Source organism: Budorcas taxicolor, chromosome 18, assembly GCF_023091745.1.
Source record: "Budorcas taxicolor isolate Tak-1 chromosome 18, Takin1.1, whole genome shotgun sequence".
Taxonomy (NCBI): domain Eukaryota; kingdom Metazoa; phylum Chordata; class Mammalia; order Artiodactyla; family Bovidae; genus Budorcas; species Budorcas taxicolor.
The window spans coordinates 33,666,209-33,692,427 of NC_068927.1; the positions used below are offsets into that span (position 1 = coordinate 33,666,209).

At 35.6% G+C, this 26,219-nt stretch overlaps 1 pseudogene; it reads right to left on the minus strand.

The window, feature by feature from the left end:
• The window catches only part of LOC128063914 (60S ribosomal protein L13a-like), a 35,445-nt pseudogene extending 16,262 nt beyond the window's left edge, over positions 1-19,183 (minus strand).
• Between the last annotated feature and the right edge of the window lie 7,036 nt (positions 19,184-26,219).

Here is a 26,219-nt window from a genome sequence, read left to right on the forward strand (position 1 = left end):
AGTCTAAATGCAAGTATATTATGAATTAAAATTATTAACTATTATTATTAGGATTAATCATTTTCATCATAGCTTGAGTAATGGATGAGTCTGATTCTCTACTGGAAACAAAAAGATTGAGAAGAGGTTTTTTAAATTACTTTTTTTTAAAGTACATTTCATTTGTGAGATCAGTATATTGTTTCTACTTTCAAATAAGTGAACACAGAGAGGATAGCAAATTTTATTAAGGCTATATAGATTATATATAAATGACACCACCAAAATTTGAATATGAACTTCACTGTATTAAAATCCATCCTATCAATCATTACTCTGTACTTCCGCTCTCAAATCTCTTTGGAAGTGAGGCCAAGAGTCTCACATTGCCCTGCACAGGCTTATCCTCTCTTATGTGGGCTCCACACATCATATTTCTTTCTTCTTCCACAGCCTGTTCCCAAGCAAATAGGGAAGCATTCTCCCATGCTCCATCTGGAGACTCAAACTCACTCTACATTTTTGTTCTCTCTTTTTCACTCATTTTTATATTGTCTGTCCCACGTTTACCACTATGGCTCATATACATTAGCTGTTGAGAAACATACAGATAGGATAAACATATTCTTCAGATATATTTTTATTATCTGTTGATCTTCAAATTATCTATTTTTAATGAATTCTGAAGATATTTTAAATTATGACCTGAAACCTGTGAGAACAGCTCCTCAGTTCTGAATGACTGAAAGAAAAATAAAAACAAAACAGCACCCTATTTCTCTCTCTGTTGCTTTATTTCTATCTCTGCATGCCCATATATCTATATTGTGCCATCAAACTTATAGAGTTCAAAAGCAACACTGGCTCCCAGTGAATGTTCCCATAGCAATATTAGCAAAGTTTCATTGCTGCTGGCTCAGTGCTTATTTGAATGGGCCAGCAGGACCATTTCCTCTTATGTTACAGATTTCAGTGCACAGCAGAGAACAACTAAGGCTGCATGGGCACTTATCTGAGTGCCTCTTCACAGAGGTTACCTAAGGAAACAAGAAATTGGGAACCAGATACATGTACCTTTTACAGCTTCAAAGGAAGACCTTTATGCTTATTGGAAGAATTTTTATTTTTAATTGCCAAGGACAAGAATCTGGCAGAATCAAATTTAAAAAGGAAAATTAAATACTGTCAACAATCAGGACTTTCTAAGGCGGCACCACATCAGAACATTGTCAGTGCCAGTTCTGTGCCAGGGGAAGAATTACCAGAACACATCACTAAATGTTCCCTGGAGAACCACAGAAGTTGTTAAGGCAGGCAGGCAGGCAGACCTGGATGTATATCTGGGTTTTGCCTTTTAGTGCTGTTTTAGTCTGGACTCTACTGAAAGCAGACACTGAGAGAGGATTTGAGAAAAGGAGATTCCAGGAAGTACCAGTAGGGGAGTGAGCAAAAGACACTGGGAAGCATAAAGATTCAACTAAGCATGCATTATACAATAGATTAGAGTTATGTGCAAATGTAACTCATTTCATTTTCATGGGGAAACCAAGAGACAGTGAGGATCATGCTTTACTGTTCTCCACCAGAAGGGCAAAGAAGCTAGATTTATGCTTCCAACGTCCATCTATTATTGTCTGAATCATATTCCTGAGACTATTAACTCCCTGGCACTTCTGGTCTAACCAATGAACAGATGAGCAAAAGCTCAAAGGTGGGGAGTTGCATTGGGATCACATAAGCATCTACTGGAACCATGTCGTGTAAATATGGGTGAGGTTCCTACAGTGCCTGCTCTACTAGGTTGGTGACATAACTTCTCTTTCATCTGTATAAAAAAGGGCACAATTGTCAGAATTTCACAGTATTTTCAAAGGTGAGTTGGCATTGCATGAGTAAGATGCTTAACACAGTATCTAATGTAAAAGGGCACAAACGGAAAAACATGCCTGTTTCACTTTTAAAAGATAGTTGACAAAAGATATGTTTAAATCTATTTAGGAAACTCTGAAAAAGTTTAAAGGCAGTCAGTTCCCTGAACCACATGATTTAACTTTGTGCAAAATAATATTTGAAGTGATTTTATCTAGGGAAAGAAGTGCTCTATTTGCAGGTGGGTTTAGGTATAGGGGTGAATTATGAGTCCACTTACTAAGTAGTAAATGTGTATTAACTCTTGGGAAAGAAAAGGTCAAGTAGAAGGAGAGAGGAAGTGAATTAATTACAAAGCATCTTGCTAAGTAATTGTAAGAACTTAAGAAAAGGCTAAAGGAATTATGCTGCCAGACGCTGAATGTGGCCATGTCTGTGTTGAGCAAGTAGGCCAATTTACTTAACCAAGGGAAGAAATAAAGGATACAAAAAAAGAAGAGAGAGCCAGAAACAATGAAATCATTAGCTGTCTCTTAGTGCATTTATCTAGCAGAATTATTTGTTCCTTGTAGAGATGCTCTCTGTAGGCGCCTATGTGTGTACTGCTTATGTTTAAGTTATCAACAATATGTTAAAAAGAACTCTTCCTTGGATTCCATGGCTGTGTACCTTTCATGTATAGCAAAGAAACAAAATACACATTATAAAAGCAAACCCCAATCCAAAATAAAATAACTTTAAGTGGACTAGAGTATTTTGTTTGATATAACTAGGTAAATTAAATGTTCTTCTAGCACTATTTCCCGGCTACTGTCCATGGGATAGCAAAGAGTTGGACCTGACTGAGTGAGTAACACACACACAGATACACACAGGACTATTTCAAACTCAAAGTTTAATGTGAGGCTCATCTGAGGTTTGAAATTTGGTAGCATAGTTTTCCATGTGAAACATACAAAAATATGCAGAGACCTGAGTTCAAATTATGGCTGTGTCCTTTAACACACATTAGACAGTAACATAACCTCTGTAAGCCTCTTTTCCAGGATTACATGGTACGAGTCATAAATATTACCTTGGATGAAAGATGCCTTTGCCATTCCACTTGACACAATCCAGCTCTTCCTGGTGCTTATAGTATCATAACTCAGAGATAATTCATTTGATCAATGTACGTGTAGGATTTTTCATAGTTCAACGCATGACATATGACATAGTTTTCATACATGGGCTATGCTCAACAAATTACTATGTGATACAAATTTATAGATTTATAAATTGTATACTACCAGCTATATTATGTATATAGTCATTTATTTGCAATATTTATCAATAAACCATTATATATAGGACTCTGTTCAGGGACCACAGAAAAAATGCAGTTAAGATGTAGCCATAGTCCAAAAGTTGATTTTTTTATTAAGAAATATGTTTATAAAATGAACTATATAATGAATTATAACAGGAAGAATGCAGTTGGAAATGTTTGAAGGAAAAATATAAAGAATTAATGACTGTGATATCTAGAGGTGACTCTATTGGTATCAGTAGCATATATCAAGATGAAAACCAGAATCTGGAGCCACAGTCTTTGCATTTGAACTCCAGTTCTGCCAGTTATTATCATTATTACTTTGGGCAAGTCAGTTAACTTCTATAAGCTTAAAGTTTCTTCATGTTTAAAAAGAGATTCTTATGTGGAGTACATTTTTCTTTAATACAAGGCAAGCAATTAGTACAGTGTATGAAATGTGGCAAAGGCTAATTAAGTGTTTACCTTTACTGAAAGTGAAAGTGAAGTTGCTCAGTCATGTCTGACTGTTTGCCACCCCGTGGACTGTAGCCTACCAGGCTCCTCCGTCCATGGTATTCTCCAGGCAAGAATACTGGAGTGGGTTGCCATTTCCTTCTCCAGGGGATCTTCCCAACCCAGGGATCAAACCCAGGTCTCCCGCATTGGAGGCAGATGCTTTAACCCCTGAACCACCAGGGAAGCCCTAATTATTATTATTTACTAAATTTTGGATTAAGTGCTTTAACACCACCACCTAATCCTATAAGTATAATCCTATGAAGGAAGGCTGTTGTCATCTCCACTTTATGGATGAGTATACTTTGTTTAAGACATTATTTTAACTTGTCTAATTTTAGACAGATAATATATAGCTTCAGAGGGTGAGATGGTTGGATGGCATCTCTAATGCAATGAACATGAACTTGGGCAAACTTTTGGAGGAGGTGACGAACAAGGGAGGCCTGGTGTGCTGTAATTCAGGGGAGTCACAAAGAGTCAGACGTGAATAATTGGGCGACTGACCAACAACAACAATATATAGTTGAGACAAGTTTTCTTTTATGTGATCCCATTTCAAGCTTCTAACCATATTGCTCTTTGAAAAAGTAAGCAAAGCAAGGAGTAAAGCCAGAATAATGTTTTTGCTGGAAATTCAGACTTGGACAAATAAAATACATGGTGGTGAAAAAAGGGTTAATAATCTTATAACTGTATCTGAAAAACAGTAGATGGGGCTCATAATCCATTTAGAAGATCTTTAAATGTTTGGATGGTTGATAATGTAATCAAAGTTACATTAATAGTTAAGTTTTATGCATTATTTAAGAAAGTTAGAAAAAAATAACCCCGCTTTTTAAAATAACTTATTACTTTCCCCTATGTAATACTGAAATACATACTTAAAGTACATACATACTTATGAAATACATACATAAGCCAAGTATCTCTCCCCCTGTTTTTTTTTTTTAATCAGCTCAAGAATATGAATAATTTAAGTTCCTGAAATCAAGGGAGGACTCAGGATCTGACAAGCAGTGGGATCTGACAAGCAGTGTCTGAATTCTAAGCAATCTCCTGTGAAAGTTCAGAAAAGCAAATTGGCTGATTCCAGTTAGGTAGAACTAGAAAGATGATCATTGAAGATCAGTTTTACCTTGAGGCTATGAAAGAATGCACAAACTACCATTCTTCTATAACGAGTGCTTCATTGAAAGTAGATTTAAAATACCTTTGCCCAGTATCTTTTATTTTACTTCCTTCAAATCTCTTTATTCTATTGGTGGCCATCCACTCAGTTACCTGTTCCAGAAATAAGATATTAAACATATTCAGCAGTAAGCAGTAAAAATATTCAGACTAGCCCATCTTATAGAAAATACATAATCAGTGACTAAAGATGGGTTAATGGGACCTCTTGAATCTTGAATTGGAATTTGCCTTATATACAGCAATTAACATGTTTGAAAACTAGAATTAATAAATAATCATAGAAAGTTCAGCTTCAATCACCATTACAAATGTTTGTATTTATTTTTTGCAGAACAATTGACATCTAATTAGCATGTTAAGAGCTGCTTGTGTTTAGATATTAATCAGACATCTTTTAAAAATGTTAGAGTTGTTTATTTAGGTAAGCTTGGTATAAGCATAATTGTAATTAACTTATACCACTTCAGGACTTACCTCTCATGTAACTGCTGGAGCCATAACCATAAAAGTCTTGTTTATTCATTTATTCATTCATTTAATAAAATGGTGTATCAGAAACTAATTACTTCTTAAAATACAGGAAAATTATTCCAGCCCCTCTGGAAGGATGTTTGTCCATATCTTTATTACTTCAGAATTTGAAAAGAAAAAGTTTGGTGGGAGAGGTTTTGTAAACAAAACTGGCCATGCCTATAAAGCTTCTTCCAACTTTTAATACTCCTATAATACTTTGAACACAGTTTATTAGCTTTTAATACAATGCGTTGTAATACTTTAAATAAGTTGACTCTTTCCATTACACTGTGAAATTTCAAACAATTATATTGAAATCTATTCCGGTTTGTATCCCCATTTCATAACATGATACCTGGAAAATAATAGGCATCAATAAAATCTATTAAAAAGAGTGAATTACCTACTGGTATGATCTATTGTTAAGAATGTGTATTTTAAGTCTCTTGGAAAATCCAAACTTTAGCATTAGACAGACCTGGAATGAGAAACATGGCACAGCTCTGCTCTAACACACAGGGGAACTTTATGCAACATCAGACTCTCATCTCTGAAACAGGAATTACAGAATGGTGGTAAGTATAGGCTGGAGAAGGGCATGGCAACCCACTCCAGTATTCATGCCTGGAGAATCCCATGGACAGAGAACCCTGGTAGTCTTTACTCCATAGGGTCGCATAGGGTTGGATATGACTGAAGTGACTTAGCATGCAGTGAGTATAGAATAGTAGTATCAGTTCAGTTCAGTTCAGTTCAGTCGCTCAGTCATGTCTGACTCTTTGCAACCCCGTGAATCGCAGCACCCCAGGCCTCCCTGTCCATCACTAACTCTTGGAGTTCACTCAGACTTACGTCCATTGAGTCCGTGATGCCATCCAGCCATCTCATCCTCTGTCGTCCCCTTCTCCTCCTGCACCTAATCCCTCCCAGCATCAGAGTCTTTTCCAATGAGTCAACTCTTCACATGAGGTGGCCAAAGTACTGGAGTTTCAGCTTTAGCATCAGTCCTTCCAAAGAAATCCCAGGGTTGATCTCCTTCAGGATGGACTGGCTGGATCTCCTCACAGTCCAAGGGACTCTCAAGAGTCTTCTCCAACACCACAGTTCAAAAGCATCAATTCTTCGGCACTGAACCTTCTTGACAGTCCAACTCTCCCATCCATACATGACTACTGGAAAAACCATAGCCTTGACCAGATGGACCTTAGTCGGCAAAGTAATGTCTCTGCTTTTGAATATGCTATCTAGGTTGCTCATAACTTTTCCCCCAAGGAGTAAGCGTCTTTTAATTTCATGGCTGCAATCATCATCTGCAGTGATTTTGAAGCACCCCCAAAATAAACTCTGACACTGTTTCCACTGTTTCCCCATCTATTTCCCATGAAGTGATGTGACCGGATGCCATGATCTTCGTTTTCTGAATGTTGAGCTTTAAGCCAACTTTTTCCCTCTCCTCTTTCACTTTCATCAAGAGGCTTTTTAGTTCCTCTTCACTTTCTGCCATAAGGGTGGTGTCATCTACATATCTGAGGTTATTGATATTTCTCCTGGCAATCTTGATTCCAGCTTGTGTTTCTTCCAGTCCAGCATTTCTCATGATGTACTCTGCATAGAAGGTAAATAAGCAGGGTGACAATATACAGCCTTGAAGTACTCCTTTTCCTATTTGGAACCAGTCTGTTGTTCCATGTCCAGTTCTAACTGTTGCTTCTTGACCTGCATACAGATTTCTCAAGAGGCAGGTCAGATGGTGTGGTATTCCCATCTCTTTCAGAATTTTCCACAGTTTTTTTGTGATCCACACAGTCAAAGGCTTTGGCATAGTCAATAAAGCAGAAATAGATGTTTTTCTGGAACTCTCTTGCTTTTTCCATGAATCAGCGGATGTTGGCAATTTGATCTCTGGTTCCTCTGCCTTTTCTAAAACCAGCTTGAACATCAGGAAGTTCATGGTTCACATATTGCTGAAGCCTGGCTTGGAGAATTTTGAGCATTACTTTACTAGCATGTGAGATGAGTGCAATTGTGTGGTAGTTTGAGCATTCTTTGGCATTGCCTTTCTTTGGGATTAGAATGAAAACTGACCTTTTCCAGTCCTGTGGCCACTGCTGAGTTTTCCAAATTTGTTGGCATATTGAGTGCAGCATTTTGACAGCATCATCGTTTGGGATTTGAAATAGCTCAACTGGAATTCCATCACCTCCACTAGCTTTGTTTGTAGTGATGATTTCTAAGGCCCACTTGACTTCACATTCCAGGATGCCTGGCTCTAGATAGCATGTGGCAAATATAAAGACAAATATATGGCATGAAGTGAGTACTTGGGAGGTGGAATATTCTATTATGTGTGTGTTTTTTTGTTAAATGTAGATACAAGATAAACTTTGAAAATGAGATTGCATTTACAGAAAATCCACAGAAGTCCCAAGAGTTGTCTCCATGCAATAGCATTTGTCCAAAATCTGCTAGAAGGAAATATTAAGGAGGAGTTATTCTTAAGTTCATTTGGAATCTTCCAGTTACGTGGCTTTGGAGAGCAGTTTCACTGACTCTGCAGAAGCTTTTTGGCTCTGTTCGCACGTTGGTTAGAGAAGTTATTTGAATTTCAGTAGCTGTGTCCTATTCCTTGTGTCTCAGGGGTATAGTTTTGTTTTCTCTGACTCAGAACCAGTGTTTGGAAGTAGGTAAAAATAGTCTGGAAGGCAATAATTTTTCTATCAAATGGAAGAAAGTGGGGCTAAGCCAACTCCTGAACTAAAGTCAGAAAGCAAGAAAGTGCAGTATTTCTCTTGTTGCTTAGACTGGGGAAATGGCCTCTACTCTGGCTAAAAAGGGAAACAGCAATCTAAGAGTTAAATATTCCTATGAGGCTTTACTCCAGTGCAGCATAACACAGATACCGCCTTTGATAACATGTTGACAGAAGGGTCAGTCTGCCTGCTTAGATTACCACCAGTGACTGGGACCTCATTGTCTCATTTTCCAGTGCCTTTTCTATGTTCGGTTTGGTTGGTTGGTTGTCTGTTTTTGTTTCTGTTTTCAACAGCTACTTCTAATATTGTCTTCCAATAATGCCTGCCTCCTGATATTCATACCTTTATGTGATCCTTTCCCCTTAAGTCTAGGCTAGAGCTTATGACTTGCTCTTAAAGAAAAAAAAACACCACAAAAACAAGGGGATATGACTTCTAAGACTAGGTTATAAAAAGAATTTGGCTTCTATCTTCCTCAACTGCCCTTGCTTTCTTATTTGCTCATCCTAATGGGAGCCAGTTGCCACACTGTGAGTTTTTCTATGGAAAAGCAGACATGGCAAGAAAATGGGAGATGTATTCAGCCAACAGCCAGAGAAAAACTGAAGCTCTCATTCCAGAAACCCGAAAGGAACTAGTTTGCTCAAAAAAAATATTTTAAACTAAAAAAAAAAATTAACAAGTCAAATTTGTGAGTGTAAGAGAATAGGGCTTGGAGGAAAATTGAGAGCATTTAGTTTTATTTTAGGGGAAAAAATATATCTAATCAATAATATAGGTTTCCAACACTTAAAACATTAGAGAAAAAAAAAAAAGTGAATCCAAAGCAAATAGAAGAGTTAATAAGTATAAAATAAAAAATCAGTGAAATAAAATTGAAAATAGAATTAATGACAGTAAGATTTGATTATTTTTTAAAAAAAGAATTTTATAAATATCTATCAGACTGATATAAAAGAGAGAAGAAATAAATTATAAATATTAGGCACGATTCTAAATTTTTTTGAACTATACCCAAGAGTCAGACTGCTAGATTATGGTGGTTCTACTTTTCATTTTTTAGGAACTTCCGCACTGTTCTCCATGGCAGCAGCACCATTTTGCATTCGCATCAACAGTGTATAGGGTTTTCAATTTCTCTCTATCCTCCCCAACATTTGCTATTTTATTTTTCAATAATAGACATTCTAACTGCTATGAGGTCATATTTCATGGTTTTGATTTGTTTTGTCTGATGATCAGTGATTTTTGAGCACCTGTTAATATACTTGTTGGCCTTTTGTATGTCTTTAGAGAAATATCTATTCAAGCACTTTGCCAATTTTTTAAAATTGGGTTATTTGCATGTGCACGTGTGCACGTTTGTGTGTTTGTGTGTTTGTGTGTATGTTTGCTTGAATTGTGAAAGTCCCTTAAATATTTTGGAAATTAACTATTGTCAATATGTGGTTTGCAAATATTTGTTTTCCCTCATTTTGTACATTGCTTTCTCACTCTGTTGATTGTTTCCATTGCTGTTCAGAAGCTTTTAAAATTGGTGTAGCCTCACTTGTCACGGGCTTCCAGGTGGCACAGTAATAAAGAATCTGCCTGACAGGGCAGGAGAAAGAAGAGGTGTGGGTTCGATCTCTGGGTCGTAAAGATCCTCTGGAGTAGGAAATGGCAATCTGGTCCGGTATTCTTGCTTGGAAAATTCCATGGACAGAGGATCCTGGCAGGCTGCAGTCCATGGGGTTGCAAAGAGTCAGACATAACTCAGTGACTGAGCACAAACACAGTCACACTTTCCTGGTTTTGTTTTTGTTTCCTACACTTTTGGTGTCATATTCATGAAATCATTGTCAAGATCAATGCCATGAATCTCATATTTTTCTTTTAGACATTTAAAATTTTTAGACTTTAAGTCTGTAATCAGTATTGAGCTAATTTTTATCATGGAATTAAGGATTCAGTTTCATCCTTTTACATGTGAAAATCTAGTTCTCTAAACATCAAATGTTGTAGAGACTATTCTTTCCCTACAGTAGGTTATTCTTGGTACCCTTGCCAAAGGTCAGTGTGCATAGTCCTGGCTTTTATATTCTGTTCTATTGGTCTATATTTATGTTTTTAAGCTAGTATCATATAGTTTTATTTAACAGATATATATTAATATATATATCATATTTATATGTGAAATCAGGAAGTGTGATGTTTCAGCTTTGTTCTTTCTTAAGATCACTTTTAGCTATTCTGGGTCTTCTGTTGTTCAATATCAATTTTAGAATTATATTCTATTGCTGTAAAAATTACTATTTTGATTTGGATGGGAATTTAAATCAAGATCTTGAAGTATTATCTGCAGTGCCACGTGTATTTCAGCTTTATTCACACTAAACATGATGTGGAAGCAACCTAGATGCCTATTGACCAATGAATAGATAAAGAATATGTGGTGTGTCTGTGTGTGTGTGTGTGTGATATGTGTATGTGTGTGTGTGTATACACCCACACCCACACATAAGGGAATGCTATTCAGCCTTAAAAAAAGGATATTCTACCATTTATGATGACATGGATGACCTAAAAGATAATATATTTAGCAAAATAAGTTAGTCATACAAGGACAAGTAGTCCATGATTTCCATTACATGAGGTGTATAAAGCAGTCAAACTTATATAAGCAGAAAATAGGATGGGGGTTCCCAGGGCATGGAGGAAGAAGAAAACGGAAAGTTGTCATTCATTGCATGTAAAACTTCAGTTATGCAAAGTGAATCAGTTCTAGAGATCTGCTGTACAACAATGTGCCTATAGTAATACAGTGCCATGCACTTAAAAACTTAAGAGGGTAGATTTCACTTTGAGTATTCTTACCACAAAACAAAATAAAAACGAAATAACCAAAGGGACACAAGGAATATTTTGGAGATGTTGGATATATTTATCACCTTGGTTGTGGGATGGAATTAATATGAGTTTATGCATACATTTGAACATATCAAAATATATATATTATATATATGCAATTTCTTATATATCAATTATACCTCAGTAAAACTGTAAAAATATTAAAAATGAAAGAAAGGATATCAGGATGGACCCCATAGACATTGTAGAATTTTAAAAGAATAAACAAACAATCTACACACAGACTTAATAATTTGCATGTGATACACCATTTCCTGAAATACCACAAACTATTTAATTTGACTAGATCTATTATCATTTTAAAACTTGAAGCAGTATTTAAAATGTCTGTTTCATTTTCAGAGGTTTTGTAGAGGCATTTGAAATGGTTCCCTTTGTCCATTACCTGGTGTCCAGACTGAAAGCTAGCTAGTGGTCTATCCTGTAGGGCAGATTTTAAAAATCTAATGAATGCTTTATAGATTAAGGCCATGCAAGAACAGCTCATGGGTGATGCCAGGAGTTCATAAACAATTATATGCTATTCCTTGTCCTAAATCCTTTCCTCTTCACAATATTCTCTATGCTTCATGGTTCCCAAGGGTTCTCTTTTGTGTCCTTCAGTCTTATTTTGCCATATCCTTCCTGCAAATGCACCTGCATTTAGGAACAACTGGCAAGAGTTAAGAAGTAGGTAAGAAATATATATCAGGAGGTTCATCCCACCTCTTGAAATCTAGAGTTCCTCTTCTGGAGAGCTTTAGGTACCTGTGCACTGTCTTGGGCAGAAAAATAAATATATATAAAAAATAAAAATTATAGCAAACGGAAGATTTCTTCCATTCTCTATGATTGCTAGGAGATGCCTTTCTGATCTTCACATGAGAACTGGAGGGCTTCCTTTTCATCCTTCTCTGCCTTGTCTAAGGCTCACTTTCTGATTTGGGACTGCTTTGACCACAGGCTGAGAGACATCAGAGAGGGGAAGAAAAAAGATACTCTCGTTGTTTGCTTTTAATTCTTCTCTTCTTCCCCAATCTGCTTGCTTCTTTTTAGATTTTAGAGTCTTCAAATAAATTCTATTTTTGTCCAGGTTTTACGTCTATATCCAGTAGAGGAAAGAAAAATGTTTTTTCCCTAAAATTTAAATAATCTCAAAATTCAAGTATTTTCTAATATTGTTTTATATTCTGTTTCCATTAAAATAGGAAAAAAATACTTCTAGCATATCACTACCCCAAAATATGTTGATATTTCTCCAAACATATTTAGTTTTTATTTTATTTTTTAAATATAAATTTATTTATTTTTATTGGAGGTTAATTACTTTACAATATTGTATTAGTTTTGCCATACATCAACATGAATCCACCACAGGTATACACGTGTTCCCCATCCTGAACTCCCCTCCCTCCTCCCTCCCTATACCATCCCTCTAGGTCGTCCCAGTGCACCAGCCCCAAGCATCCAGGATCATGCATCGAACCTAGACTGGTGATTCGTTTCATATATGATACTACACATGTTTCAATGCCATTCTCCCAAATCATCCCACCCTCTCCCTCTCCCACAGAGTCCAAAAGACTGTTCTATACATCTGTGTCTCTTTTGCTGTCTCACATACAGGGTTATCGTTACCATCTTTCTAAATTCCATATATATGTGTTAGTATACTGTATTGGTGTTTTTCTCTCTGGCTTACTTCACTCTGTATAATAGGCTCCAGTTTCATCCACCTCGTTAGAACTGATTCAAATGTATTATTTTAATATCTGAGTAATACTCCATTACGGAGAAGGCAATGGCAACCCACTCCAGTACTCTTGCCTAGAAAATCCCATGGACGGAGGAGCCTGCAAGGCTGCAGTCCATGGGATCGCTGAGGGTCAGACACGACTGAGTGACTTCACTTTCACTTTTCACTTTCTTTCATTGGAGAAGGAAATGGCAACCCACTCCAGTGTTCTTGCCTGGAGAATCCCAGGGACAGGGGAGCCTGGTAAGAGGCGCTCTATGGGGTCGCACAGAGTCGAACACGACTGAAGTGGTTTAGCAGAATACTCCATTGTGTATATGTACCACAGCTTTATTATCAATTCATCTGCTGATGGACATCTAGGTTGTGCAAATCAAAACCACAATGAGGTACCATTTCACGCCAGTCAGGGCTGCGATCCAAAAGTCTACAAGCAATAAATGCTGGAGAGGGTGTGGAGAAAAGGGAACCCTCTTACACTCTTGGTGGGAATGCAAACTAGTACAGCCACTATGGAGAACAATGTGGAGATTCCTTAAAAAACTGGAAACAGAACTGCCTTATGACCCAGCAATCCCACTGCTGGGCATACACACTGAGGAAACCAGAGTTGAAAGAGACATATTTAGTTTTTAAAAGAATATTCTACTTCTAAATAAAATGTATGCTATAAATCTGGTATGTACTAGGATGGCACAACTTAAACGTAGTATAAATATTCTCACAACATGAAAGTGCATCATATTGTCTGATAAATACCACAATAGGTTTCACCCACTATTTCCTTGTAGGAAATGCACAGGTAAAACTGGAAAAAAATATGTCACTAAACCTTTGATGAATGTTTGTTATTTGGAGATTTACAATAGAGGATTCTTGATTCAGAAGAGGTCTGGCTCACCCACTGAACTGCAGTTTCTGTCTGTATTGTGGCACCAAGCTCTAACTCAACAATAACATTCACCAGATGGGGGATAAAAAAGAAAAGTCATCAAAATCAATATGAGGCTATTTTTATAGAAAACTGTACTTCATAAATAGCACTCCCTTAATCTTACAAATTCAGAAATAAGAAGTTTCTTCATTCTAGAGTTTGTCAAATCTTTTCTTGTCAAATCTCCTACATTTTCTTTTATCCTCCTTCCACAAATTTAAAATTCAATTTGTTAAAGGTTTGTGAAGATCAGTACAACTATTTAAGGATAGTAGACCCAAAACTCATGCTTTAAAAGTCCAATACATCAAGAGATAAGACATATTTCTATATCCTTTCTTCAGTCACATATGAACCATTAGGTATAAAATTATATCTAGGCATAAAATTACAACCATTAAGTATAAAATAACACTTAGTGAATGGTGCTTACTCTATAACAGACCCTGATTTGTGGCCTTAATCTCTAAAACAAATATTTTCCATCCAAGATAATGATTAAAATCAAGAAGTGTTCAACATTATATGATAAAGTCAGATAAGTTGCTTTGCTTAATTTAGTTTGGTTTTTTGGGGACATTCCCTGCAGTGGTAATGATATATATAAAGAAAATGAAATGAGTACATGCACATACATACACATATACATACAGTGTCAAAATACTAGTAATGATTAATGGTAGTTAAAATGTAGGTAGAAAGAGAAATAATCATGAAGGACCCTTTTTAGAGTTTTCACTACACTACTGGGATTAATTTCATCATTTTAAGTATGTGTGTGTGTTTGTGTATGAGGTAAAATATGTGTACCTTCTTATTTTAGAAAGTGGAAAGCATTAATTGGATGGGAAGATGCAACAGATAGCCTGATCAGTTAGTAGATTATGACACTAATCCAGAAAAAAGGAAATCATATAGAATGACAAAGATCATGAGTAAAATTTCAAAGAATTCATGCTATTTAAATTAACTCTTCAGGTTTTCTATAATTTATTTTTATTTTGCTTTATTTTTTTCATTTATTTTAAAAAATGCATAGTAAAACTTAAGATTATGGGTCATAGAAGCTGTGAATTTTTTCCTACATTTATATTCATTTGGGGATTTTTTAAAAGCAGATTTTTATATAAAAATAGCAGAAAAGCTATGCTGGAGCAAGTGACTTTAACCCACTAAATTTCTGTTACTGCATTTCTCCAGAAAGGATAATAATATCCACCCATCTGGACCCCAGGAATGATGTCAGGGTTGTTTAGCTGGGATTAGAAGTTATATTTTTCTGGAATCTGCTTATCAGAGCAGAAAATGGTAAAAGGAAAATAATGTAAATATGAGTCTTAGAGACTTTCACGACTAACCCATGGAAATCAAGACAAGGACAATGTCCAAAATGGCAGAAGTGGAAAAAGTAAATGAAACTAGTTGCAAGTGGTTCAGTTAAGTGGAGTAGAAACAGGGACAACAACAAAATAGTCATTCCCCTGGAAACTGTTCTTATTGCTTGTTTCTGTTCCTAGAGTGGCAAGATACCAGGCTTGCCCATGATTGTTATCAGTAGGGCATTAGGGACCTGTATATTTTGGGTTAGTTTAAAGGCATAGATATTTTGGGGATATCATTCATTCTTCCTCATATCATTATGAAGAAAATGGTTATGAAGTTGATACAGCAAAGACAAGTTAATGTTGACTATTGATGTAATCACTGCTACTGCGATTATGTTAAGATAGAAGAAACTGTTTTGTAACTCTGAAAACCTTTAAGCAACCAAAGTGCTATTAGAATAAACAAATCCAATATATGCATTTAACTTTATTCATACCCACCTCTGGGATGTTTACTAGAGATTCTGTGGCATGCAACTGATCATTTTTAAAAGAATTTTTTCAACTTTCAACTCATGTATTGTTTCTTTGGCAAGACATATAAGATTTTATTAGATTCATTAGCTTTTCTGAAGAGTGTGGCTGGGGGAAATTGGCTGTAACAGCTATATCATAGAATTTGGTTCTGATTTCAGTTTTCTCAGAAATTTTTTTTAAGACCTCAGGTGTCAAACTTGCAGAAAGGAGGCCCTCAGTTAATATAAAAGTGTGATTTTGCTTTCCTTCCATCTTGTAGGGGCTAGGAATACAAGTGAAAAGAGACTTCAAAACTATTGTGATAAATCTGCCCCGTCCATTTAGTTTGCTAACGAAAATTTGACATAATCTCTGCTACTTAAAAAGTGTTCTGTAGTTTGACCTTTATCATTTTTAATGAAGAGTTGTCATGATTTTGATCCCAAAGTTAATTAGTAGCAAAGAATATGTTTGAACATAGGTTTTCTGTCCTTATATTGTTGCCTTCCTCCACCCTCCTTCCAATTAACTTATTTCAATGGAAAATACTCTGTCACTGATCATTAAAAACTAAGCCTATGTAATCATTTCCCAGGAAACAGTTGCCATCTATTTGTACTTCTGCTGCTCTGATCTCAGAAGCCAACAAGTCCAACACTCTCATGGTAGATAGACCATGACCAGATGACCTGCCCTCTCTGTAGCAAGTCAGTGTTTTTGTCTAGAACTTGGGACCTTGAGTTAGGAATATGAAACATGGAGACAGTTTAGAATTCATTTTAAAGTGATGGCAGCAGCTTTCATTTCTTGAGGTAAGGAGTAGGTGCAGAAATAGTGGTGAACTCTACAGTGGCTGTAGACCAAACTCTTTGGTTCTCTTGCTTCCCTTGTTTTTCAGTTGCTCAGTTGTGTCCAACTCTTTACAACCCCATGTACTGTAGAATGCCAGGCTTCTCCCAGAGTTTGCTCAAACTCGAGTCCATTGAGTCAGTAATGCCATCCAGCCATCTCATCCTCTGTCATCCCCTTCTCCTCCTGCCTTCAGTCTTCCACAGCATCACGATCTTTTCCAGTGAGTTGGCTCTTTGCATCAGGTGGCCAAAGTATTGCAGCTTTAGCATCAATCCTTGCTTCCATAGGAACAAGCTAATATCCTTCACTAAACTTAATTTCCTCTTGAGTCTTTTGTTGTCCACAAACAAAAACTTGATACAAATATTTAAGCTCTTGAGACAAAATAGCAGTATATGCTGCCAATAACTTTCACTTAGGAGGACACATATTTTCAGTACTTTGTTGGCACAGATATGATTAAGGTATCATCCTTATCATCAACTCCCAGAATACTGTCTTGATACAAAAGTTTTGAGTTTTATACACACACACTCTAGCTGAGATTAAAATGCCCATTATTAATTGATTTTAACACTGTATTGTCCAAAATTTTACTGTACATGGTGCAATAGCACAAGGCATAAAAGAAGCAGATTCCAAGAGAGCACTGTTTGCTTAAAAACTTAAAGAAGAAAATGTCACTTTCATAAAACGCATTATGGTGTAGAGATTTATTCTCAGTTACTCAAAATACCCAATAACATTACTATTTGATGGCAGACACCAGAGATTTTAATTATAGTACTTTAAAAAAACTAGTAACATCATCAACAGAATTGTAAACATAAAACTTTTCTGTAACTTTGTTCTCCCATAGCAAAAATAAGCAGAACTTTCTTCAATGTTATTAAAACCATTAACTTACAGGTATTTTAATCTCATACTGTGTGTCTAAGTAAAAAAGTAATGTATATTTGAACAAAAATCACTTAAAATAGATAATCTTTTAGGAACTAACTATAACACAGTTAGCATTTATTAGAACACTCTTTATTATGCAAGCCCTAAAGGGGCCACGGGAGGAAACTGACCACTGTATGCAGCAAGTTGTTACTTCTGCCCAGGATTGAAATCTCGACTGAGTGATAGACAGACCCAGAGAAAATTCAGAATCCAGGACAAAGGTAAAAGCAGATGCTAGGACATGACATAGAACAGATTCTAGTATGATGTCTAAGCTCACTCACTTCTATATATTGCAAACTTGTGTATTATTTTGCTGTTAACACCTAACCTTCCAGGTATTTATTTCCTCAATAGAAACTTGGGAATAAAATTGCAATTTCTAATATGCCATATGATGATTAAATTAGCTATTGAGCATCACATGTTTAACCAAATGCTTAACACATAGTAGATGTTTAGCAACTGTTGGCAGTTACCAGCATTAGCATTACTTTTATGTTTCATCTATAACTATTCTTTATTTTTCTTCCTCTGTTATTTATTATTGCAAGAAAATGACCAAAATTTAGAGCAGCTAAAATATAGTGAATATCTAAGTAAAGAGATGAACTATAATTGTATTTAAATATACCTGTTTGGAGCAATGAAAAATGTCATAACTGAATAGGAATTATTCAGTTCTCCAGTGTACAGAAATGAGTTCATGTGAGATAAATTTCTAGAACAGTCAATAGTTAACACAATCTGGATTAATGCCTATACTAATGAGATTGTTTTTACCAGAGGATAATAGTCCTGATTGAAAACTATATGAATAGTAGCAACCAAGAATAACCCTTTTGGATCAGATATTATAGTGCTATTGCAAATATTTTCTCTCAGCTAGCACAGCCTCCAGGAATGAATTAAAATGCAGTATTTTTAAAGAGAAAGTATTGCTGACATGCTAATTGGTATTAAGTAACATAGAGTCAGGGAAAGTTCCAATCTTTTCTTTTAGTAAAAATGAAATAAAAAAAGAAAAACCCAGAAAGAGGCGGGCCAGGCATATTGGCCTCAGCGTTTATTACATAAGATAACTCAAGTGATGAGGGGAAATTGGCCACTTACTGAAGACTTTAAATAAACAAGTAATGGTGGTCCCAGCTAGGCGGTAAAAGGTACTTGATAGATAATTGACTCTAAAAGGCAGATACAATAAATCTCTAGTAGGCAGAGGGATGGCAGACTCATCACAAATTCTTGTTTTGTTTTTTTTTTGTTTGTTTGTTTGTTTTGTTTGTTTGATTGCATTTTTTTTTAGTCCATCCAAAATACTTCTCTGTCTTCTTCTTTCTCACTGAATAGATCTTTGATGAAGCCCAACCCACTTGTCAGCAGAACTAAATACAAGAAGAAGAACTCTTAATATGTCACTTAGAGTGCAGTAGACTCTTGGCCCTTTTGCTAAGATCAAGGGTAATGTGGAGGCTTCCTTAGTGGCTCAGTGGTAAAGAATCTGTCTGCCAATGCAGGAAATGCAAGAGACACAGGTTTTATTCCTGGATTGGGAAGATCCCCTGGAAAAGGAAATGGCAACCTCCTCCAATATTCTTGTCTGAAATTTTCTGTGGACAGAAGAGCCTCGCAGGCTACAGTCTATGAGGTCACAGAGTTGAACATGACTAAACACACACACACAGACTCACACCCAGGTACTAAGAGCAAGGCTGAGTCCTCTCTAGTCCTGGCCAGGTGCAAGGATACCTACTGAAGGTCTAGGATCTCCTCAGTCAACCTCCACCAAAATCTAGAGGTTTCCTAAAAGAGAAGATCAACATCTCTTACCTCAGATTTTCCATCCATAGCGATACCAGCAAGCAGGATTCATGAGTCCAAAGACACTCACACATAATTGGAATATCTTTGTTGGCTACAAGTCCTGCAGAGAACCAGAAGGTAAGGAGATTGTTTAATGCCCATTTTCTACTTAAGATTTAATTTTCTTCCTGTACAGACTCATCCAAGGCTTCAGTGTATTACTTCTCTTTTGTGTTAGCAATAATGCCAAAACTATCTCTTCTCTATTTCCCAATTTATCATGCTTCAATCCAAAAATTTTGTTTGTTTGTATAGTATCTATAAAGCAGAATATATTCCATACATAGCTATATAACAAAACTCTTAGAATGTACATTTCCCAGAAACCAAATAATTTATCCCTTGTATAATAAATAAATTAAATTTACCTATAGAACAGTACCACCAATCATGCCCTGTTTATAAGTTTTCCACTTTCTTATTAAAAAAATAATAAACTTCATTTCTCTGTATCCTTCTCTGTTCTTCAGCATATCATTCATCAGGTATAAGGGTATTACAAACATAATTCTTTATATTTTTATATCAAACCTATGTACATGATGTTACAAATCCTTAGGATAGTTGTACACACACACACACATATACACACTCATCCCTGGGGACATTAGCAGAGAGGAGACGGATAAGAAGTGATTGATAGCTATAAAGGTGAAAAGTCCCCTGTAAGTCTAAAATTATTTTGTTCATTTTTATAAATGAGGAAACTGAGAATAAATGAAGTTAAATACATAAGTCTTCCAAGGTCTGGCTGTAACTAAAAGACAGTGCTGGGATTTGAACTTCTATTCTTCTGATTCTAAAATGTGTACTATTCCCCCTGCATTCTCATGAATATTTACAGTTGTGCCTCTGCTTGACGGGGCTAGAATCTAACATTAATTCACTCAATAGAAACTCAGGAAATAATGTCTCCTTAATTTTAATTGAGAAATATATCTTTTTATATTTTATACTAGTTATAGGTAATTTCATAGCAGTTTTTTCTCCACCTGTGAATTAAGGATCCAGGCTGATTTCAAATCCAATGATCTGTAATCTAATGTGTAATCAGGAAAAATGAATTGCTAGTCAATTTCAAATTAGTTCTTCAATACTAGTTAAATAAATCCCTTCATTTTTCTAAGACAGAATAATAACTAGAATTGCAGATGGCCTATGTTCCGTTATTAATATGAGGGACATAATCACCTACTAAAAATATAGTACATCAATGAATCTCCTTGGGAAATCAGAAAGAAATTGAGCATGTCCATTGCTGTCAGTCTGACCTTCAAGATATGACAAGATGCCAAATTACTTAAGATTTTCAGAAACTGCAGAGAAGTAAAGAAAGCGTTTCCAAAAAAAAAAAAAGTCTCCTTCCATAATTCAGAATCTGGCTTGTACAATGCTTTAAGTCTAGGACTTAATTTGCCTACCTATGGTGATGTTTGAGAAGCATATATCTATTACAAAATCTCCAGCCAAACTGGAGAGAAAGGATCCAGACTACTTGAGACACACAGTGAGTTCTGAGGAACAGAGTTCAGGAAGGAGGGAAAAAACTCAAATAATAGGTAGGCTTCGTAAAAAAGGATGGACTTTGAACAAATACATCTTCATGCTGAATTATTTATGTTCTCTGAATATTCCTCACATATGTTTATACACATATACTTATTTTTTTTAGCCTTAGTAGACAAATTTTTTGATGGCAAAGATAACAGACTGTGATGTCTCTCTTTACATGGTCAGATTCTGTCTTCTTCCAACAGTCATTAACTAAGCCATAGTGCAAATAACTTACTGCCGAGGCATCTGTATTTTTCCTAAGATACGTTGTTCTGAGGAATTACTTAGAACTGATTTATTCTAGTGAAGTATGATTTAAGTGTTAACATGTACCTCATATGTACACTCAGTTCTACTCCTGCTTTTATTTTTTTAATCTCTTCCATGGAGCTATACAAGCCTATAAACATGTTTGTTATTATTATTGTTAGTATTGTTCATGGAAATACTAGCCTACTAGAGCAACAAATTATTTCAGCTTTCTTATTTCCCTCCTCCTTTTATTTTTATTTTCTCACACATGATCCTGAGGTTGAATTTTACTTGTAATGAACTCTTTCTCTTATTTGACATAGATTCACCAGTATGAACATAAGATTTGGATTTTATATTTTCTTAAATTATTTTATAGATACAGAAATAGGCATAAAGATAGGTAGATGGGTAGATAGATAGATCAGTCAATCCTTTGGGCTCAGGTCCTTTCTTTGTTCCATGGCTGTAGACATCTCAGTACCTGCATCTGTAAAACAAGAATACACATCCTCATCTGATAGGGTTATCAGGAAGATTGTACAAAATAATGTACATAAATCACTTAACACGATTTTCTTTTTCTTTTTTGTCAGTAAGAAAGTAAGACCCAAAGAGGGAAAAGTTCTTGTTTAGATTATGAAACACTAATAAAACATTGAATGTTTCTTCCTGATCATTTCTACATTTTCTGTAAGAAGTTAATTTCAAATCTTTCATGAGAAGCATTTAGATAATTAGTCTAAGTAAACTCCTGTTTAATTAATGACAATGTCTCTAAATTTCCCTGTCCAAATGAGTGTACCATTGGTTTATCTTTTAAAAAATACTCATTTCATAAGAAAACATAGATCATAATGCTAAAATATGGCATGTGAAAAACCTTCCCTGGTGGCTCAGACAGTAAAGAATCCAGCTGCAATACAGGAGACCCGGGTTGGGAAGATCTCCTAGAGAAGAGAATGGCTACCCACTCCAGTATTCTGGCCTGGAGAATTCCATGGACTGTATAGTCCATGGGGTCGCAGAGAGTTGGCCACGACTGAGCAACTTGCACTTTCAACCATTTTTAGTTTGTTGTTCTGTAACAACTGTTTCACTTAGCATAATTTCTTTGAGGTTTGCCCATGTTAGAACATAGGACAGGATTTCATTCTTTTTTAAGGCGGGATAAAATTCCATTGTGTGTATATGCCATGTTTCTGTTCACTAGTCCACTGATGGACATTTGGGTTTTTTCCATCTCTTGCTTATAATAGTGCTGCCATGAACATGAGAATTGCAAGTATCTCCCCGAGACCCTGATCGCAATTCTTTCAGATACTGCACGGTTCCCTTTATATAAAGTATCTAAAGTAGTCAAATTCTTAGAAGAGAAAAGTAGAATGGCGGTTGCTGGGGAGTAGAGGGATGGAAAAATGGGGAGTTGCTGTTCAGTGTATGTACATTTTTAGTCCTGCAAGATGAAAATGTTCTAGACACTGGCTTTAGAACGATGTACATATAGTTGATATTGTACTATAAACTTAAACTTTTGTTAAAAAGGTAAAAAAATAATCTCATGGCCTACAGTCCACTTAAGTTGTTGTGAAAGCTATTTATGAGTCTAAAATTTTATTTTAAGTGGTATGATTTAGAAAAGATATAGGTATATATCCTATGTATCATGTAATTGATGCATTTTAAAAAGTTAAATCACATATTAGACATGAATAAACATTTATTTTTACCTCAACCTCTGTGTATGTGTATAGCCAACATTGACCTTTCCATCAGTCATTCTGGAGGTCAAAGGGAATGGGCCATAAGTGTCTTATCACTCAGTAGGAACTGTCAGTTGAATTATTTTGAAGTAAGTTTAAGAATATACTTAATAAGTTAAATAATCATTTTTCTGGCCTTTTTTGCAGCTTTTCTTTCTAGACATACGCTAAATAACTTTTCAATCATTGACAGAAATTCTAAGGAAGTGAAATTCATTTGTTGTGTTATATTAAGGGTAATTGAAGGAGTTTCAATGTCATCTGCTGGAACAGCAGCTGAATTCAGGGATGTTACATAACAGTCCCAGCATAACATGTATTGGATAACAAAGTCAGATATAGGCTGAGTATAATAAAAATAAGCGAGCTCATGTTGTAACCTCATATTGAATTCAGTCTTTGATTTGGATCTTAGAAGAATGTTTTATTCTCATTTGAGTAGTCATCATCCTTTACCTGTGTTTATGTTTTGTGTTATTAGATATGTGCCAAATTTACACTAAAACTGTTCATTATAGAGTATCCATGTACTGTAAATATTTAAAAATGTACACATAGAAGTTATAAATGTGAGTTAAAAATATTCTACATATAGCAACCACAAAGTCAGAAGGTCTCTAATACTAACTTTCTGTGTTAGTAAATTCATGTTTCTAGGTTTTGATTTCTTGCTTGTAAATGGAGGAGACTCAAGTAGACTGTTTTTAAGGTCTGCACTAGATCTAAGCTTTTCCAATAAGACATTACATTTTGTTGAGCCCCATGTGCCAAGCACTGGGCTAGATATACTGTGTGCATCATAATACCACAACAACCTTGTAAGAAAGATAGCATTATAGTGTCCCATATCAGAACACTAATAGGGCTTTTCTAAAAATCAACAACTGATGCATAATACACTGAGAAAATATAGTAAGGCCTATCTACAAAATCCAATTCTTTGTAAGTCAAAATTCTACTGACTACATGCACCAAGAGTTAGAAAATTCCACGATTTTGTGTCTCTCCTATCCTCTTATGGAATATAAAGTGTTTCACAGATATTAGAGATTATGAAATATCTATTTTAATCTTAAACTTAAAAAAATTGGAAATCACAAGTGAGAAGTTTCTTGGGCAAAATCTTTCTGGAAATCTCCCCAACATTCTTGCAGGCTTCTAGTTAATCCTAGTCATCATCATGAGAGCTATTTCCAGTTTCTCTAATTTTTAAAATCCCTTTCCAGCCAGAAATCCAGCCTAGAAGTGCTTGCAACTAGCCATCTGAGTTAGAGCACTCAACAGAGACCAACATTATATTCCCTGGCATTGTTACCTTTCCCTCCCTCACTTTTTCTCCTGCAATGAAAAATGATTCATATAAAGGAAACTGAAATAGTAAAAACAGAAAAGAAAATAATGAGAAAGACTGCTTAACAATTTTCCAGTTGTGGCTGGGGATGAGGAAATTGAAAACAAGCCAAGAATGCTTACTTTTCACCCATGCGTTAGAATTTGTTTTGGTTTCAGTACAAGAGAATTGCTTCCATGAAGGAGAGCCACAAGGAGACTATGAGATCACATTTTTCCCCCCCTTGATCAGAAGCAGAACTATTGTGAAGGGATCAGGCAGTCCCTGAAGAAGCCCCTGAAATAAACTGATTATAAGAATGATGAAATACATTGGCCCCCTCCTCACCCACTTGTTTGCTGCCTCTACCCTCAGTATCACGGTCAGTGCAAAAGGCTGAGTTCTATAGATGTATTCAGTAACAAAAGAACAAGATTGAGCCTTGATAATTCAGGAAAATGAAACTTTGAGGAGGTTAAGCTTGCCATTTCTGAAGCAGGCATTCCTTCCAGAATATACACGAGAGTCCTGGGGATGTCTGTTTGTACTCCTAACAGAGAAAGCACTTTGCTCTTACCAAGTAAGATTCTCCTTACTTTTTTCCATTCTTTGCCCTAATCTCAGGGTGAGAGTGGGAAAAGAAAAGAAAACACAAAATGTTCCTTACTTAGCATCATGGATATTCCTTTTGTGTGGTTGAATCATTATTGTACTGAAATAATGCCCACCCCACTACTTAGAGTAAGTAAAGGCTATCCTCGCCTTTCGCACTGCCATCAGTGTGACTGTGTTTATTGATTTGTTAAATTCAATTCTTGCAATAGCTGTTTCAAATATCACTGATTTTCCTTTAAAAAATATTTCCCCACAAAGTACACACTTTCAGACTCTCTGAGTTTTTCGTGGTTTAGATGTGAAGAAATTCTTTATGATATCTAAAAGTATGTTGCCAAAAAAACCCTGGGTAAAAGATGAATGTGTGCAAGAGGAGTTAGAATGAATTAGGAACATTTACCAAAATTACTTACTATGAACCTGTACAGTTCCAAACTCTTGCCAGGAGTCTATAAATATTATGTCCTTACTACTGGGAAAGAACTATTGCTGGTGCAGGGTTGGAGAATGCTAGAGGGCCAAGTTAGGTATCTAGTCATTCTTTGCTGGCACAGTAAGGACTTAAGATTTAGTAAAATAGCTAAGATAGAATAGAAGCTGATTGGAAGCACTTACACAAAGAATCCTGGGGATGAAAAAAAAAATTAACTATGTCATCTGTGAGAGATATAAGCATTAGGTGGTAATAATAGATAACGGGAAAATCAAATAAAAGTGTTAGGCATCTGGCTAAACACACTTGGTACATCCATGCAAGGGAATGCTGCTCAGCAATAAAAAGGAACCAACTACAGATAAATCCAACAAGTTTGATGGATTTCAAGAGTAAAAAATTACAGTCTTAAAGGGTTACATGTTGCATGATTACGTTAATGTAACTTTCTTGAAATGCCATAAATTACAGCAATGGGGAACAGTTCAATAATTATAATGGGTTAGGTAAAAAGGAGTGAGTGTGGCTATAAAGAGGGAGCACAGAAGTTTCTTAGTAGTGACAAGACAGTTCTATATTTCTATTCTGAACATCTATTCAGATGATAAAATCTCAAAGAACTATCAATATATACACTACACAGACATACCAAAGAAATCCCAAATTATATTTTATATCAAAGATTATCAATGGCTCATGAAGATAAATTTATTCTGAAGTCATACCAGAATGTAAAGTGTGCATACACACATACACACCCATATATGATAATAAGTGATTTTAGTGATTAAAGATTTTGGAATCACCAACAACTTCCTGAGGTCACATGTCTACAGGTAGAAGTATTTTTCCACTTATAAGTTGGAAACACATCCATTCGTTCATCCACACCTGCTTTGTCATTATATTAATCTTGATCCAAGGACCAAAGATTAAAGATATATTTCATTATTTCAAGGTGTTCAAAGCTCACTGAACAAATATAAGTATTATTAAATTAAAAAAACATACAGAATAGTAGTAGATGAATCATCTGTCTTCCACCCTTAAGAAGCTACGTCAGAGGTGGTGTAT